Consider the following 16,499-nt stretch of genomic DNA (forward strand, 5'->3'; position numbering starts at 1 on the left):
AATGTAGTGCTTACTGCCTTAAATTCTATTTCGGTTAATATTACCAACCATGCTATTCTTTTGTTCAGATTTGATTGATAGATCTTTGTGAATTTCTTCTTTTTAGTCTTTAAATGACATATTGCTTTGTAAGCAGCCACTTGTTGAATTTTTAAATGCAGTCTGAGAATTTCTGACTTTTAAATGAGGTGAGGGAGACAGTTTCATGTTTAATGTAGTAATTCCTATTTTTGATCTCTTCCTACTTATTTCGCTTTTTATTTGTAGCTTTTTGTGATGTAATTTTTTTTGCTTTTTAAATTTTTGTGTGAAATTTGCCATGTTTTCTTCTATCTTTAAATAATTTAAAAGTGTGTCACTCAATTTTTAATCATCAATGTCTATTGCAAAATAGTATACATTTCTAATTCTGTATTTTCTCAAGTCTTTATAAATGACAAGGAATTTTGCCCTTTATGGCTTCATATGCAGTTTCATCCTATATCTTATTCCATTCATAATTAAGTCTTAAGAATCCTCTAAATTAGTTAGCATTATTAGCAGTAATTCACAGAGTTCTTTAATTATGTCTTCAAATGAGTAGCATTTACTTTGGTAATTAGTACAATACTTTATTAATTCTCCAGCAGATTTTGGAGTGAATATCTTTAGTGAATTTTCTAAGTCTTGCAAAGGATAAGAATGTCTTATTTTCATGAGCAAGTGAAAACTAACAATACCTCAGTTTTGAATATATGTTCTTCCATTATTGTTATGCTTTTACTTTTTCATAGAGGAACACAAAGAAGTCTGATTTATATCTTATAATAGACTACACTGTCTTCTTAAAAGTACATAGAATACTGTTCATTTGTATATTTTCTTGAAAATGAGGCTCTCGGATTCAGTTTCTTATTGTTATATAGTACATGAGAATCAAAGATGCTATTTCTAGTCCTGTTTCTTTTTCATTTCTGAAATAATCAACTATACTATTTTTTGTTCAGAAATTTTATTATTACACATTGGATCCCATTCTTCATTCTTCAGATGTCTCAACTTCTCACATACTCTTTATTATTTTATTTTTAATCCTGGAATTTTCTTAAGTGTACTTTAACTTTTATTGTTTTAACCTTAAGTTCCTTTTAATTATATTTTGTAGTTCATATTTTCCAAGCTACTTTTATCTTTGATAAGATATTTAATCATATTATAATTTTATCTTACACTTTCTGGATATGGTCAGTTTTTGGTTTTATCCTAAGAAATTCACTGCTTTCTACCCTATTGTGGTACAGATTTTTTTCTTTGACTTTTTTTTTTTACTTTCCTTGACTCTTACTTGATAATCTTTGATATATGCTGCTTTAAGAATATTTATTGAGTATTTTTCCTAGGGTAGGTCTTTTACAACACAATCTACCATTATACTAGGAATCTCAATTTATTTTCAAACAGATTACATTAAATAATTTATACTTAAACAGTAAAGCAGTATAATGAAACTTAAAAATTGCAATAAATATTTGTAACATGTATGATAAATAGATGCTTTGCACAATATGTAAAGATTCTATAATTAATAGCAATAACAGTAATGAAAAAGGAGCAACCCCAGGGAAAAAAGACAAAAGCCTTAAACTGATATTAACCCCAAGAAGCCAAGAAGCCAAGAGCAACCTAGAAATTTTTCAGGCTTACTTGTGATAAGAAAAATACAAAGTCAAATGGGAAAAGATTATCCTTTTTCTAACAAATTGAAATGGATTAAAATCACTATATTTTGGAGAAAACTAGACATTTATAAATACCATTTATTGAGGTATTCTAACTTTCTGGACAGTGTATTTGAGTAATAGCATTTTATTTTCTAGGGCTCTTTTGGATGTTTTGAATTTTCTATAACGAAGAACAGAAAGTTTTGAAAAAGAAAAGGTAGTGTGCACTTACGCCTAATAAATGACAAACAGACTTAGGGGAGAGAAAATTGTATCTGGGAAATGGTAGGAAGATATTAGAATAAATAGAATTTAAGCAGAGTCTTTAAAATTTGGTAAGATTTGTCTATAAAGACAAAGGAGGGCAAAAGGATTAAGAGATCAAGGAAAAAGTAGTAGTAAAGATTCCAATGATTGCAGTATGTAGGATGCTTCCACGAACATCTGTTGTTTGGTAATTCTAGTTGGCTATTTCTAGTAGCAAACTAGAATACAAGGAGCTACTGCTGAAAAGTAGTAAACCTAACTTTTTCCCTTTTGTTGAGAAATATGAATATTGGATCTGCTGTTAGTAGATGGTGCAAGCCTGTAGTCCCAGCTACTCCAGAGCTGAGGCAGGAGAATTGTGTAAAAGTGGGGAGGCGGAGCTTGTAGTGAGCGGAGATCACGCCACTGCACTCCAGCCTGGGAGACAGAGCGAGACTCCGTCTCAAAATAAATAAATAAATAATAATGGGCAATGGCATATAACCATTCATACCAAAAAATAAAAATGGCATCATACCCTAAGACTAACTTCTTAAGGGCTATATTTTCGCAAGGATAAAAGTTACTTTATAGTGGTTGCTACTTCCTATTGCAGTCAGATCTGTGGTAAAATATCTCTGAAGCAGATAGAGATAGATTCAGTGTAAAAAGTATACAGTTGGAATAGCAAATAAAAATAGACACACCCCAGTATAGCCTACATGTTCTCCGTTCTCAGCAGATTAGCTTAAAAACACAGCTATAATTGTGACCAGAACTAGAAACAAGCTTGATTAGTTTTAAACGATGCCAACTAACCACTTCAGTCAACCCTTGTGAGGCGCGTGATTTTACCTAGTTGGTTGGGTGGGCGTCAGGTCAGGCACATGGTAGCTGCTTAGTGTGGATTTAACTGCCTTGTTTCTGAACTACCATCATGGTGACTCCAAGGTGAGTCCAACAGAAGTTGAGCTTGTTGGGAGTGGTTCACAGCATATACCACAGTGCTTTTCCAGATGTCCAGGGGAATCCGGAGGGGTCTCTATCTACATTCACTTCTCCTCTGGAGACAAAACCAATGCACAAATGAGGGAGGAAAGCAAGCAGAAAGCCTGTTTAATTACTCTCTGTATGCCTCCAAACTCCCTGTCTTTGGATCCTCATCTGTAGAGTGAGGAGTATAGAGTTGGCTACTTTACAAGAATAGAGTGCTGGTTTACTGGTTACAGTTTTTCAAGTCCCCAGAAAGAAAAACAAAGAAAAAAGACATAAAATGCCTAGCAGTAAGAGAAAGCAAGTCTGTATGGAGGGGAGGCAGACTCAGGTTTCTCCTCCTGAAATCAGAGGAATGTAGGGGGTGTGGCCTCACCACCAATAGTAGCTGGAGGATATGTTCTACTTCATTGTGTTAGTCACTAGGTTTAAAGTTCTGAGAATGCATTACTTTTTTGAGTTTCATAGTTTCTCTCCCATGATTGTGTATGTGTCTCATAACTACTCCTTTGCTAGGTTTTCAGAAAAAAAAAGAAAAACACCATTTGCTTTGTTCCTATGGCTATAAGTCCTCTATACTTGTTATTTTTATTTATTTTTTATTTTCTTTTTTAAATTTTATTTTTATAGAGATGGGGTTTTACTGTGTCACCCAGGCTGAAGTGCAGTGGTACAATGACAGCCCACTGCAGCCTCAAACTCCTGGGTTCAAGGGCTCTTCCCACCTCTGCCTCCCAAGTAGCTGGACTACAGGTGTGCACCACCATGCCTGGCTAATTTTTAAATTTTTTTTTGTAGAAATGGAGTCTCACCATCTTGCCAAGAGTGGTTTCAAACTCATGGGCTCAAGTGATTCTCCTGCCTCAGACTCCCAGAGTGTTGGGATTACAAGGGTGAGCTCCACTCTGCTTTTAGTGGAAGGATTTCTCTTCCTCCCCCATTGGCCCACCACTTTTCTTTTCTCTCATTTCCATTTTGTTCTCTCACTTAAATTCCAGCCACACCATTCTGATTCGTGTGGTATGTATGTCAGTGTGGCTTGACGTGCTCTCTAATAATTCTCTCAGGCTGTGTTTTCTCTGCCAGTATTTCTAACATACTATTAATCAGTTGTTTCTGATGAACGTACTGAGTATAATAGTCCAGAAAAAAAATCTATGAATTCTATTTCTGATTGTAATGTTGTGATTTGGATTTTGGGAATAAGTTGGTTCCGAATAAGTAGAGGACCACATAGATTGTGTGATTTTCAATCTATTTTAGGTCCCAAGGCCCTGCTAGGTTCTTCCTATGGTAAATAAGCCATCTTACAAAATACAGTACGGAGGAGTTAGTGATGTTTCAGAGCTCATGTTCATCTGCAATATGCACTTCCAGCAGTTTCTTAGAAGACATGCCGTCTTCAGAAGCTCAGCAGGGCTCTCGTTATGTAAGTCAAGGCTGAGATGTTTCAAATTATATGTCAGGCAAATGCTATGCTCTTCACACAAGAGAAGAACTGTTGCTTCTCTATGTGTTTTAAATTAAAAAAGAAAAAAGAAAAGAAAATGCCCAGTGTAGCACTTAGGAATAATCAGTTGCAATCTATTACCACTGGTAACATTATAATTTTAGCTATTGAAGAGCTCAGGAAAGCCACCACAGAATCTAATTGATATCTTTGGGGAAGGTTTGATTACTGGGCTATTGAGTGTAGCAGAGTCTGCCTATTACAGAGTTGCATGTTGAAAGGGCACCTGTCAGTGTGGGTGAGGAGTTCCAGAAACGTGTTCTCTGCTGTCATCCCCACAGGACCTGAGGACCTACTGGCCTGACTCATGCCTGTGATGGCTGCAACATTTATGGGACAGGCTGCATGTCTTTTATTGGTAGACAATTACTGGGATAGTGCCGAGGCATGACTGAGCCTCTGGGCACAGTAGCTGTCATACCTACTGCCGAGGTTTGTGAATTAATCATCAGATGGATTCAGCAGGTTGTACAACATTAACTTTAAATTGTCAGCACCCTTGTGAGTGTCCAACAGTCTCCACTTTATATCCTTTCTTTCATTCTCAGTCTGAATTTAGAAGAATAAACACTTTTTAGATAACCTGCCTCCTTATTTTTAAGCTACTGAAAGCCTGAGTAGGGATATTAAGAAGGAGTTCCTGCTTGCACTCTGGTAGGCTTTGGTGATAGCACACTCAGAATGGAATACTCCTTACTCCCAGCTTCCTCATGATTGACACAGTAAGAGACCCTGTTACTTCCCTAACCACAATGTCTCATTACTTAGTGTTGGTGGAATGTCTTCCATGTCACTTCAGTGAACATTTATATATAACCATCTCTTTACCGCATGGTTCTAACACAACTTAACAACATTGTTAGCTTTTCCTTGGTGTGTGTGTGTGTATGTATGTATGTATGTGTGTGCGTGTTTGAAATAATTAGCAAAATAAGATATCATGCTTATATATAGTAACACAAGAAGTAGAATATATTTTTTATAATTTTATTCGTTTTATGTTTTAAATTTTTATTTTTAAATTTGTGGGTATGTAGTAGGTGTATATATTTATAGGGTCCATGAGATGTTTCGATACAGGCATGCATTGTGTGATAATCACATCATGGAGAATGCGTTATCCATCTCAAGAATTTATCTTTGGTGTTACAAACAATCCAATTATACTCTTTCAGTTATTTTAAAATGTATAACTAAGTTATTGACTATAGTCACCCAGTTTTGCTATCAAACAGTAGGTCTTATTCATCTTTGTATGTTTTCGTGCCCATTAACCTTCCCCCAACCCCTCCACCAACCACCCACCACCCTTCCCAGCCTCTGGTAATCATCCTTTCACTCTCTGTCTTATTTATTTATTTTTTTTAAAGATGGAGTCTTGCTCTGTCACCCATGCTGGAGTGCAGTGATACAATCATAGCTCACTGTAACCTCCAACTCCTAGGCTCAAGTAATCCTCCTGCTCCGGCTTTCCAAAGCACTGGGACCACAGATGTGAGCCATTGCACCTGGCCTAGGAATATGCACTAATATTCTGGGCTGAAATTAATTTAAGGAGACTGCACATGTGGAGACTGAGTATGTGATAGAAGGAGCAGAGTGAAGGGGTAGCAGGCAGCTTGGCGAACAGGGCTTCCTTGGAAGCCTGCATGCTCTGTTTTATCTTTAATATTCTTGTGACGATTTAAACCATGTTATAAGATATTTTCAAACCTTCTGCTCTTCCCAATGAAGATGATTTTTGGAGGAAAAGATAGTTTCTTCCCAATTTTTACCTAATATATCAATTAAACGAGATATTTATATTAGATCCAAAGAGAGGACATTAGTAACAGTTAGAACCTATATTATTCTGAAGTATTCCATCTAAATTGGAATCTTGGCAATCAGCTAAGGCATTTTTGGTTCTCTTTTCCTGTTTACAGGTATAATATTGATACTTATCACCCACCAATTGTGAGACCTTCCAAAATGCCTGTGTCCCTTCTTCTGTGTTGCCTTTAGAATGAAAACAACTTACCCAGCTGAAAGAGATAAATAATTAACCACTTATTCCCACTGCAAGAAAATGACACATATGGCTGAGTAGCAGGGGCCATTAGGAAAAGAGCTGCCAAAGGGTACCCTTTATTCCAAAAAGTTAAAGAATGCTATTTTCCCCTACACTTAGAATCAGAGTACCAGTAAGTATTGATAGGAGTAAAACCCATCACAGTGCTAAATCAAAGGAAGTCTAGAAAGGCATAGAATAGATGCCTTTTTTTTATTTAAACATTTTTTATTTAAATTTTTTATTTTAAAACAATTAATTATTTTTTATTTAAAAAAATTAAAATTGAGGGAACTACTGTTCTCATAAACAGAAACATAATTAATTGCATTTCTATTTAGATTCTGTTCCCTGATTTAAGGTAATGTTAACAACCTTTGAGGCCACCCGGATGGGTCTGGAATCCACTTGGCTGCTACAAAGCCTGAGACTGGATCTAGCACAGTCCCACGATACAGATCTTCAGGAACTCCTGCATTAATCCCAAGGGGCTGAGTTAAAATTCTTAAGTGTACTAGTTTCTATAGACTGGTTAAATATTATTTTACACATACATGTACTAACTTCAAATGCAGACAGGTCCTTTTACAATTGATAAAATATAGACTCATGTCATTTCATTCTTAAACATGTATAGCTTTTGTTTTGTTTTGTTTTGTCATTGTGCATTGTCTCAATCAACAGTTTCTAAACACATAGCATGTGTGGGTATCCAAAATATTTTTGCCATTTGAAGAGATCCTCATATTTCAGAAGATTAGGACCCGCCACAGCGTAGAAGATCTGGACCCTGCCAGCAGGAAGTAGTGCAAGCTACCCTGACACACGGAGTGAGGTTTTCCCTGGAGAAAGCATCCTCCTTCAGTGATGGCCGATGGATTTTACAGGCAATGCTGGAGGCCATGGTGGCCCCCACTGCAAAAAAAACAAAACAAACAAACAAAAAAAAAACCCACCACTTTTGCCTCCTATGGAAGCAGCTCTGAGCTACTTCTACTTCTGTAGGAAAAGAGACTAAGTAAATACAGGTTATGTGGAAGGAATTTTACAGCTCTGGAAAGGCCCTATTGTCATTTGAAATTCTTCTCACTCACTGAAATTCACTTTAGCTTAAGGATTTGATCCCTATTAAGACAGATGCCCTGGGGAAAGGTTAGCCCTTTGCTTTTGTATCAGTGTTTATTTCTTTGTGTCAATAGTGGGTTTTAGAACGTTGGACATTTAAGTGTATGAATACTATCTGCTTAAAGTGTTAAAAAGACATTGTAAAACCTGTGAAGGTTCGTTTGCTCCTTTTGGCCACACATTCTGTTCTTCCATAAGTTGAGCCATCGTAGCAAATAGCATTGCCTTTCAGCATTTTGAAAGAAAGATTCATTTATACATAAAAATAGAGTCTATGACGGACATAAACTGTTCATCATTGTATGTTATACATTCAACAGTATGTTTTAAAGAACAGAATGTTTTTTGAAATCTAGAAGAAGAACTTCATTTTCTAGAGTCAGAGCATTTTTGTGTAAGAGCGATGTGCTGGAGGAATCCTCTACTGTTATTTCTTTTGTTCCACCAATAACTTTATCTCAGAAATTGATTTCCTCTGTGATGGAGAAAAATAGCTTACATTTGTAGTGGAAGATGTGTATATTTTGTTGACATCGATCTCTATTTCTTTTTTCATTCCCAGTAAGTTTTAAAGAAGGTAAACTCCAGCAGTGTTCATGAGAATCATCACTGGGATTCTATGTAGGCTCCACCAGGTGAAAACGGTGTGTCAATCAAAGTGTACCTAGAATTTGGACCAAGGCAACACTTAATTGTTTAGGATTAAATTACACACTTCAGGATGTGTGGCACCCTGGTCACCATATTCCAGGAGTAACTTGCAGTCATTGTGACACCAAATAACACCCCCACCCATTTTCTTACACTACAGAGAAGAGTACCACCCTGGTTGAAAAGTCATAGTGCAGTCTCTTCCCAAAGACAGAAATGTATGTCCAGACATCCTGGTCAGAGGCCATCTACAGAGTTGAGCTGCCTTTCTTGTGATGATTACAAAATGGCCACCATATAATTCCTGTCCCAAAAGCCTTGGGACTTTATTCAAGGGCTACCTTCAATTGCTCTATTTGTGTGCCTGCTGGAGACTGTGGTGTTGTTTGTTCTGTGATGAGAATTCACGAATGCCAAGGCAGAAGGATGAGAATGCTGCTTAATTTTACACAGATGGGGTTAATCTTTGTAATGCTTTGTGTACAGAACTGGCTTTTCCTCACTGTTGGGGGCATACGAGATGAAGCCCTAAGAAATGGATAACTTTTCTTTTCCCTTATTCAAACTTCCCAATCTTTCCAGCTGTACTTGGGCTTTCAAAGTGCTACTGCTAAGCTGGCAATTTTGTTTTAGGGGCTTGATAGGGAGTGGGAGATTAAATACTGCAAACTGTGAGCATAACAGTGTCCCCTAGGCAAATAAATGAGAGCACTTCCAAAGAGACGTAAAATTGGTTTTCCAGACTTAACTTCCACAACCAGTTTAATAGAGCTTGTAAAAATATACTCTAATTGCTCTGTGGTGCGTTTTACGTTGCAAAGATTCTACTTTGAACCTTTTATGACTCCCTTGTTCTACAGGTATATGTTTATATTATGACAGATACTTCTAATTAACTAAACAAGAAAAACCAACCGAATAATTTCCCACATGGAAATTAAGCGTTTTGGACCAAGATCTTAATGCCAGCCCTCTGTTTTGTTTCTGAGTTTCCGTGTAAGCCCATGTATGTTCATAAATACACATAAGCAGTGATGGTCTGAAACCTGGTTCATGGAGACATCAGAGTTCCAGAGTCTGTGAATTCACAGTGGGAATGTGAGATTGGAGATTCTATTGCACAGGCCCAGCACAGTCTGGAAGCAGATTGTAAAGGGGGCATCCGCGCCTTTGGGACTTCTCTGAGATACCCACAAAAGGTTGTAGCTTGGAGCAGCAGCACAATGAATCAGTAACAGAGAACTCAGGTATCAGGAGGCATTATTGCCGGCTGCTTAGAGTTTTCTGTTACTGAGATCTATGAGAGCAGTGAGAAGCAGCAGACACTTCTATTCTTGTGTAGCCACAGAGGATTAGAGCGAAATTATCTCCCTTGGTCAGCGAACATTGCTTGGTTATTCCTGTCTATACTTTCAGGGCTCACATCTCTAGCTTTCCTTGTTCATCTCTTTCTAGGAAATAATAATTCCATGTCAAATGCTCGTGTCCTATGAGTCAACTCCTCAATTCCTAGACCAGTCTATGACCAGCAGTAGTAGAAATGACTTCAGCAAGGATTTTGAAGGAAGAGATTTTCTGTCTGAATTCAGGCAGTATAGATTCTGCCATTTAGGCCACCTATCAATGCTTCACATAGGGCGGGATAAGCTGGGTTCAGAAAGGCCAAATGTGCACCTTATATAGGAAAAGAAAACAGAAATGGATCAAGTTTCTATTTGTGTATCTAATATCTTCAGGGACTGAAAAATTTCCAAGGCCCCCTGCAGGACTAAAGTTGTGCTATTCTAAATTACATCCAGTCACTGTTCTTGTAAGCAGTCATTTCATATTTTCCCATTTTTTCCTCACTTCTAGGCATTAATTCTCTGATCTCAAATAATGTCAAACAACGGGTTTGTGGATATGGAAGTGCAACTACATTAACTGAATTTGGTCCTGGAATTGCTAATCTGTTCACGTTGCGTTGTTTTAGTTCAGTAGGCAGAGCTTCACGTCAGCTAACTTTGAGATGACTTTGATTTTCAGGACTCAAAATAAACAAAAAGAGGCAACAGGGCAGCTGTCTGAGGTGCAACAATTCACAGTAGAGGGAGAGGAAGGTAGAAAAGTTCCCTGAGAAGGAAGTGTTGGCAAGTATTATGACTGAGATATTGAGGGAGAAAGTCTCCACCAGTGTATCCAGGTTTATTTCTGTCTCCAGTTCAATTTCAGATTTGAGTACACAGGCTTTCCTCTCTCTCCCTTTCTCTCTGTCTCTGGGATATCTATGCATCTATGGAGATATACTTTTGATTTATATATGTATCAGTCTATAAAATATACATATTGTCCTGAGTGTTTTAATAATAATCTCTGTAGATTTTATATATATATATGTGTGTGTGTTTGTATATATGTGTGTGTGTGTGTTTGTATATGTGTGTGTGTGTTTGTATATGTGTGTGTGTGTGTTTGTATATGTGTGTGTGTTTGTATATATGTGTGTGTGTGTTTGTATATGTGTGTGTGTTTGTATATATGTGTGTGTGTGTTTGTATATATATGTGTGTGTGTGTGTTTGTATATATGTGTGTTTGTATATGTGTGTGTGTGTTTGTATATATGTGTGTGTGTTTGTATATGTGTGTGTGTTTGTATATATGTGTGTGTGTGTTTGTATATATGTGTGTGTGTTTGTATATGTGTGTGTGTGTGTTTGTATATATGTGTGTGTGTGTATATACATACATTTGTGAGTAGAAAATTCCCACATCAATAGGTGCATTTATCTATACATATAGGCCTTTTTTTCCCTTAAGAATGCCAAGGGTTATGTTTTCTTCCTTTTCTTTTTGAACATGAAAGGGTCACCGTGGATACCTGCCCTTTCTCTTCAAACACCATAGAAGTTGAACACTGAATCAGCTATCTCTGCAGTGCTAATGTTGACTTCACTTCTTTTTAACCTACTGGCATTTCCTAATTGTGTCATCATTTTCTAATTTCCTGTGTTCTTGTTTGCAGGTTTAATTTTTAATGTAGGGCTCTCTATGATCTATTGACTCTTGCATTTCTTTTGAATCCCAGACCCTGCTTCTTTTCTCCTGCCTCTGAGCCTTAAGTTCTAACCTATAGTTGTTCCATTCTCTTTTTGCATTTTCTTTCTTTTTTGTTTCTCCTGCCTAGAGTAACCACTCCTCTGAATTTAACAGGCACCCTCCCCTTAAGCTGCAAGATACAGCCCAAGGATCTCCTCTGGAAGATAAGTCTGTCTTACCTCCGAGAGTGGCAATGTCATCCTTTTTTGTGCTAACGTGGTCTGTTGTATATTTGCTGATTATAACACTTCTCTGGCTACATCATAATATGTTTTCAAGCTTGCCTCCCTTTCCAGACTTATCATCCTGAGGACAATATACTTTATTCAGTAGTGTCCTCATATCTATCCCCTACTTGGGTTATGTGTGGCACAGAGTAGCTGTGTTTTGAAGCAAAGTGACTAGAGAAGAGACCATCACCTCACACTGATTCGTATGTCAGCGTTGAAGGACACTTATTTTACCTTTGTGGGAAACCTCATTAATGGCTGTTACTCTCAGCTGATATGACAAGAATGCCTAAAGTTTGTGTCAGGCATTTTGAGCTATTCTGTGGTTTATAAGAAATATTTTATATGCGTGCTACAAAATCAATATAGCTTCTTGTTTGCCTACCTCACCTTACATCAGACTTCGGATTTAGTAAGTATGGCCTTGATCTTTAGATTCAATGGTAGGATCTAAGAAGAAAATCCTGGTTTGATGTGAACCTAACATTTTCCTAAATACCTTATTTAAAGAATTTCCTTCTATTAAACTAAGTGCTTAAAAACTATAGTAATACCTTAATTTCCAATAGTCAGTGAGACAAGTTCAAACTAACCCACCCAAACCAACTGTAAATTCCATTGTGGCAGAAAGGTAGGCTGTTCTTGGGGAGACAGGTCTGTAACTCTATGTTTTCTGATTCCTTGGTCATGGTTCCAATAACATATGTTGACTCTATGATCTAGAATGTACCATCAGGTGTAGAAAGAAAATATGAGAAGTGCTGCCATGTGGTAGATACCCTGTTTAAGTAATACCATCCCCCTTCAGCTTGAAAGAAAGAGAAAAGGAAAAAAATGCTGAGATAACAAAAAAAAAAAAAAAATCCTGAATAACACGGGCATTAGTTGAATTATGTGCCACACGATGTAATAAATGTCATACAAGTATTATTGAAATTGATTTTTACAGAAAGCTAAGAAATAGATGGTACTGTGTATGTTTCCCATTTCATTCATAGAAAGGCTGAGGCTTAGAGATGTTAAGTAATTAATAGCCCAAAGCAACAGAGCCAGCAATAGCACCAAGCCACTGAATGCAAGGCCCTTTTTCTTGACCACCGTGTTAAGCTGCTTCTCAGGATTGGAGAATACCCAAAAGGCATCTTAGGGATTTTAAGAGTTCATTACACCCTGAGCACAGCTAGAGACAGCAAGAGGTCAATAGACGTTCCTCTCCCACCTGGAGTAAGAAAGGATTTGACTTTGCCGGGAGCTAGAAGAGAAACTATGTGAACTCACCTTCTGGGAACCTGGCATGGTCCTCAGGCAACTTCAAGCTCCAGAGCTCAGAGGGGTCAACCAGAGCATGGCCTGCATAGAGGATGAGGGTGGACTAATGGGCAGGGAATAGCCAAGCCTTCTCCTTCAGACCTGACTATCTAAAAATGCCATGTCAATTGTATTCTCAACAAGGGTCCGGGCTGCCACCCCAAAGACTCACCACTCAATAAAATATGCCGTATATATACATTGCCGAAGTAAATCAATTTACCAACCTTTGATATGCTTTCTCCTGCATTCACCTAAAATTTCTAGCGAATGATTACATGTTCATTTCCTCACTGGATTTGAAACTTGCCTTTTGGTTCCTCTAGTTACATATGCTTTTGAGTTGCAACTGCTCAGCATCTTTTAAAGTTTGTAAAGCACCATGAAAAATCATTGAAATGAAAAGCACTAAAATATGTAAATTGTTGCTATTGTTCTTAAATGCTTCTTAACATAGGATATGATCATTTCAAAGACAAAGTATGATTTCTTTCATGTCCACAGTGATTATGTTTACAGCATGGGATCAATCTTCAATATATGAGCCGTATTACTTTTGTAAAGTTAAAGAAAAGTTACTTTAAACTTTCGAAATTTATATTCTGTTTTCATTAACCTTTTTTCCCCTGCCTTTATTTTTATTCTCCATTTTTGAAGAAAATGTTCAGTATGCAGGCAGTTGCAAAGGCATGCTGTAGTAAAATTGTCAGTAAATAACCATGAATTAGGCACTACGTTATAAACTCTGATTTTAAAAAGCAGTTTAATTTTCTTTTACTGTGAAATATAACAAATATTGATTTGGGAGGGATTGCACTCTGCTACGTAGTATATGAGCAAAGAGCTTCAAAGTTAGTTTTTTAGTAGAGACAGATTAGAAACTAGCGCGTGGAGCCACATCTTCAGTTTGCAGGAAAGTTATTTTTCAGACCTCTGTGTCATGCTTAAGACAATTAAGTCTTCTCCCGCCTACCCCACACCTCTCCCCTGCTATACCTGTGAGAAAAATAATTTTTTAAGCTTTATTTTTTAATTTTAAAAGTTTTAAATAGAGGCAGGGTCTTGCTCTGGTGCCCAGGCTGGAGGGCAGTGGTGTAATCATAGCTCACTGCAGCCTGGAGCTCCTAGGCTCAGGGAATCCTCCTACCTCAGCCAGGACTACAGGTATGCACTACCACACCTGGCTAATTTTTAAAAATTTTTATTTGTGGAGACAGAATATTGCTATGTTGCACAGGCTGCTATTTTTTATTTTTATTATAATTAGATATATTTATGGGGTACAGTGTAATTTTCAATATATGCATGTATTTTAAGATAATCAAATAAGCATAATTAACATATTAATCACCTGAAATACTATCTTTTTTTGTGATGAGAACATTTAAAATCCACTCTTTTAGCTTTTTGGAAATATACATTATTATTAACCATAGTTCGCTTCTGTCCAATACAACACCAGAAAGTCATTCCTCCCACCTAAGTAAAACTTTGTACATTTTGACCAGTGTCTTTCCTTTCTACATTGACTTTCCTTCTCCCCTTCTTCCCATGAGCCTCTGGTAATCACTGTTCTAATGTCAATTTCTGAAAGTTCGATTTTTTAGACCCCATACATAATTCTCTGATATTTGTGAGATTCTGTGATATTTGTCTTTCTGTCCCTGGCTTATTTCACTTAATGTGAGGTTCATCCATGTTGTCACAAATGACAGAATTTCCTTTAAAGACAAAATGCTATTATCATGGTGGCCAAACATAAGAAAATTAATATTCTTCCCCTTTGTCTTTAGAAATTAGAAACAGTCTAATGCAGTTCTGAAATCCTACAGTCTCCAAAGCCAGGAAATTTTGTTGATAGTATATTTCCTGGTGTCTGCTATTGGAAGCATAATGATCATTCTCTCAGGAGGAATCCATTGTTCAAAGTTGTAACTGATTATATGAATTGATAAATGCTTCTTGACCTGTGGTATAAGTGTAAAAGCAAGGCTCTAGGGACATAAGGTGTCTGCCCACAGTGGAGCTGTTAGCATGGATACAGAAGATCCTGGAACAACAGGCAGGCAAAGGAGAAGGAAGCTACCGAGAGTTACTAAAAATGCAGTAGAATGGGATTTATGGACTGGCAGTGAACTTTGAAATAAAAGCTTATGCTTGACTTGGCTGTCATCTTTAAGGAAAGAAAATTAGGTTTTTCAGAAAATATTATGCAAATTTAAAAGTGACCTAACCAGCATTTATGGATAAATCTATACTATTGTTCTAAGTCAGGTTCTGATGTGCTGGTATACAGATAAAATACAGATCAATTTACTCATTGCATGATTGGCGACCATACTAATTGTGATTCATAACTGTCACCCACCATTTGTGCTATTTGAGAGCAATTCTGCACGTAGGTAATTATAGTAGATTGCCCCTGCGCCAAGAAGACATTGCATAAATCCTTCAGCTGAGGTACGACTGACAAGCCATGAGTAATAGAGTGCACCTTGGAAAAGATTTATATTTGAGGCCCAGTTAGCTGGAGTGCTTTACACTTTTCATTTCTCAATAACTTGACTGGAACTAAGGCAGTCAGTTATTTCCCAAATTCTCCGTTTTCATGATAGGAAAATCAATAAAGAGCAACTATTAATTCAGTGTCACTCTGATATACTAGACTAGACAGTTTTACTATGTTATTGATTACTTCTGTAATTTACCACTGGGGGTAGACAGTCTGAAGGTCATTAGACATAGGTTGCTTCTTAGTGATGCAGGTTCACTTGTGTTAAGCAGAGGTTTTGTTGCCATGATCAGCCGGACTCTGATTCTCTATGATGCATGGGGCAAAGAGTAGCACAATTTCATCAATCATACATCACATTGCATAGCCTACAATCAAAGAGCAAAGTGGTGAGGTGGCTCTTTCTGTACAGATGGAGTTCGCAGAATGAGGGTTACTTGCCCCTGTCCTCTCATATCATAGGACCTGGGGTAGTCCCCAGCTGTTTCCCTGCACCTGCTCTCTCGGAGAGGTTTTCCATTACCATCAGGCATCATTCAAGGAGTTTTCAACAAATAAAGTAATCTATGTGATACAAGTTTCAAATATAGTCCTCAAAGACATCCTGGATACCTGTTCTTTCCAAACTCCCATGATTTATGATAGGATATTTCAGACAAGACATCTTCTGATTTCTAAAATTAAATATCTGTCAGCAGAATTTGTGCACTTTGTAAATTATTTGCTTTCCCCCAATAATATGTTGCTGTGTTAGCATTAACTTGCGGACCCTATGCTTTCTCCCCAAGAAAATTTGAGATGTTGGAATAATTAGCAAACCCTTCATCTTATTTAATTGTTAATCTAGTTCATGCTGAATCCTGCAAGACTCTCTCCTTTATCCCATTCAATAAATATCTACCACACATATTCTATGTGGCTTTCCTTGCACAGAATGTCAGGAAACACTGTCTACACCCTTGTTTTAATAAATTGCCCTTTCAAACCTTTGCATTTATATCACAGATGGGATCTACTGACTCCTTTTGAATTCCTCAATAGGTACCTCCCTGCCAATCACCTAAGCACTGAAAGCCCAACTATTCCACTTTCTTAGA

This window comes from Rhinopithecus roxellana, chromosome 18 (genome assembly GCF_007565055.1).
Source record: "Rhinopithecus roxellana isolate Shanxi Qingling chromosome 18, ASM756505v1, whole genome shotgun sequence".
Classification (NCBI taxonomy): Eukaryota; Metazoa; Chordata; class Mammalia; order Primates; family Cercopithecidae; genus Rhinopithecus; species Rhinopithecus roxellana.